The sequence below is a fragment of the Papaver somniferum genome, unplaced genomic scaffold, assembly GCF_003573695.1.
Source record: "Papaver somniferum cultivar HN1 unplaced genomic scaffold, ASM357369v1 unplaced-scaffold_75, whole genome shotgun sequence".
Classification (NCBI taxonomy): Eukaryota; Viridiplantae; Streptophyta; class Magnoliopsida; order Ranunculales; family Papaveraceae; genus Papaver; species Papaver somniferum.
The window spans coordinates 541,025-544,668 of record NW_020650415.1 but is presented as its reverse complement, the minus strand read 5'-3'; the positions used below and the strand labels follow the sequence as shown (position 1 = coordinate 544,668).

Sequence of the window (3,644 nt, the reverse complement as noted above, 5' to 3'; positions counted from 1 at the left end):
ATAGAGTTGAATGAGAATTTTTAGAGGCGGTAACGAAAAAATTAGGATTTTGTGCAGAATGGATTGGCCTGATCATGCAGTGTATTGAAAAAACTTTTAGCGTAGTTCTTATAAATGGCTCCCCATCTAATTTTTTCAAACCTAGTACAGGATCAGACCCTCTGTCCCCCTACTTATTCATAATTTGTATGGAAAGTCTCTCAAGAGTTCTCCTCGAAGCTGAAAAGAATAAATGAATCAATGGAGTAAATTTCTCAAAAAATTCTATCACCATTTCCCATCTCCTTTTTCCCGGCGATTGTCTCACTTTCACCAGGGTTACTAAAGAGGATAGTAAACGACTTTTGCAAATTCTGGAAATTTTCATTGCTGGTTCTGGTCAGTTGATAAACTATGAAAAATCAGGAATTTTCTTTGGAAAAAATGTCTCGAACAGGAAAGGTAGAGATACTATAGATATCCTAAAGAAGGGAAGAATCAAATTGGATGACAAATACTTAGGAGTACCTCTTTTCACACATAGGTCTAAGATAAAGTGTTTCGAAGCTCTAACGGAGAAACATAAGTGCCGTTTGGTGGGTTGGTCCGGAAAACTTCTCTCCGAAGCATGGAGAGGAGTTATGATAAAACATGTAGATGACTCGTTAGATACGTACCAAATGACATGTTTAAGGATACCAAATACAATTTGAAAAAGAATGGAACGAAAAAATAGGGCTTACTGGTGGGGCCATTCCCGGGAGGATGGGAAAGGACTTTGTCTTAAAAAATGGGTTACATTTTGTATAACAAAGGATAATGGGGGATTAGGTTTCAAAAGTTTTGAACTTTTCAACAAAGCTCTTATCACCAAAACAGTTTTGAGAATGATATAAAACCGCGACCAACTCTGGGCTAAGGTTATGGAGGCGAAATATTTTAGAGGCATTTCTCCTCTATGTATAGAGAAAGTGAAGGCTAATAGTTCTTGGATATGGAAAGGTTTCAATGTTGGGTTAGAAATCATTAAAGAAAAAGGCATATGGAAAATAGGAACAGGGGACAACATTAAGTTGTGGAAACACCATTGGTACTCTTTCGATCAACCAAATACCCTGACCCATGAACAAACCAAACCTACAATACCAAATACCCCGACTCTGGTAAAAGATGTTATTCATGAACACACTAGAGAATGGAATTCAAACTTTCTTCGACAAGCCTTCCACCCAAGGGCTGTTGAAAATATTCTATACATTAACCACCAGACTACCTCTTCCCAACAGGATAAGTTAATCTGTCCTTATACCCCAGATGACAGACTCACTGCCAAGTCTGTGTACCAGTGTCTCATCCAATCCGAGCTAGGAGCGGCCATTCCTCCCACACCAAATCCCATCTGGAAGAAAATTTGGAAACTAAAGGTCCTTCCAAGAATCCAAGTCTTTATATGGAAATGCTACAATGATATCCTACCAGTGATGGTAAAACTGAGTACTAGGATGACAAACCTATCCCCGGTCTGCCATTTATGCCGCACTCATGATGAAACGATCTCTCATTTGTTTCTCCACTGCTCTTATAGTAGGGCGGTACGTTTCGGGTTAGGTAGTACAGGGCCAAGTAGCTCTGACTTAACAATGAAGGAGTGGATAGAGAACTGGTTTGTGGATACAAGTCTATCAAAGATTAACATGGTAAGGAGACGAAGGATGGAAGCCAGCATTTGCTGGTTCATATGAAAGCATAGAGATGACAAAAGTTTTAGAGCAGTGCAGGTCAAACCGGAGACAACAATCTATCAAGTCAATCATCACATCAACCACTCCTACAACAAATCAATGCACTATATTCTCAACAGAGCCCCAACGAACACACAATTGCAGACACTTCAAATCACCAAACCAAAAACAACCAAAATAGCAATAACTCACTGTTAGTACAATTTTCACCCAAATTATTCTCAGGTTATCGTCATTTTCGCAGATGAAGAACAACAAACAGAAGGCAACAGGGTCTTCACTTGCAGAGTAGCATCTCAGGAGGAAGGATGCACTCTAGGTGCACTGGCAGCACTAAAATGGGTACAACAACAAAGAGAACGAATTTGCAACAGTCAGGTGGGCAATAAAAAGCTGGCCAAAGAATCGGGAAAAAATGGCGTAATCACCAATTTGTGTGCAACATCGATCTCATCAATGACTATGTAGATTATATTTCCTATTTTCGTATGTTTGAATGTAATTCCCTAAAGCACAACTGGTTGCCAAAGATCCAAGAAATAGCCTCAAACTTTACCTCTCACAACTCGACAAGTGAAGGGAGAGAGCTGTTTCCAGCTACTTCTGTTTTTGTAAAACATTATGCTCGACAGGCTACCCGCTTGGTTGAGTAACTAGCTATTTATCTGTGTTTCAAAAAAAAAAAAGAAAAAAAAAACTTTAACAGGTCAAATGTCATAAACTTTAGTAAAAAACTTAAGTTGATGGGTACAGCTTAGATCATTATAGTAGAGACTTGTATGTTAGCTAAATGAAAAGAAAAAAAAAGTTTCTAGCAAAATTAAGTATATTCGTAAGAATTTGTATAAAATGTGTTGGAAGTTGCAACAGGGTCGTAGCTCAAATGGTAGAGCGCTCGCTTTGCATGCGAGAGGTAGAGGGATCGATACCCTTCGGCTCCATTTTTTATCCAACTCAGTTTGGCCTACGGCAACACCCAAATAATGCGCTTAATCAATCGATTTTCTCATTATCAGATTTTTTTTCCACGACAATTTTATTTGTCCTCCCGATCAAATATAAACCTTCGTCTTTTTATGAGTTTGTAACTTTCCTGTGTAGATATGATCTTAATATTTTACAAATCCATGAACACGTATACATTACTCTTTGATTTTCAACAGCTAATCAAATCAATGGGGGATTATATGTGCATGACTACACATAAGTCGGATTGAGTAAAAAAAGAATAAAAGGGATACTCAACGTTCAAGCATAGATTTGATAATCCGTTCGACGAGTAAAATAATCAGTTGTGGATTATCAAGTCATGGATGCAAGTACTTACACAGTTACACCTTCTCTATTTCTATCTGACAAGGCATCTGGTATGGTTGGAGTCAGATATTAGATTGTTTTTTTCTTATTGTTTTTCTTTTTTGACTACTGGCTTGAAGCCTTGAAGTATGATTTAAATCGTATATTTGATTCACTGGTATTTGAATCGGGTATAATTCTGCACCTGATTTGTTCTAATTAGATTAACAAAAGTAACATCCATTTATTTTGAAAAAAATTTGAAGACTAATGTACCGAGTGAGATTCAGATATAGTGAACAAAATTCGGACTAGTAAAAAAAAAAAAAAAACCTTAGAAAGCAGTTTTTGGTATTGGTTTCTGATTAGTTTTTGCCAGAGCCAATTAGTCTGTGAATGACCAACCAAATTAATAAATCGAGGTCCTATATGACCCATATATGCACACCAATTTCATTCTACTCCATTTCTTCTTTCCCCCACACACAAGCTAATTACTTTGGTCGATCATATCAAAATGTTCCAAACGCTCACCAGGGTTGCCCCTTACCATTTTGTTCTTGTCGGGACGACCGAAGGGAGTCCCTTCTATACTATCAATATGGGGGCTAAAAATGCATCGCTTGC

At 37.7% G+C, this 3,644-nt stretch overlaps 1 non-coding gene across 1 annotated transcript; it reads left to right on the top strand.

The window, feature by feature from the left end:
• The first annotated feature begins 2,589 nt into the window (after positions 1-2,589).
• On the top strand, positions 2,590-2,662 carry TRNAA-UGC. The gene has a single exon. It is a non-coding gene; the product is annotated as a tRNA-Ala (tRNA).
• Positions 2,663-3,644: the final 982 nt, after the last annotated feature.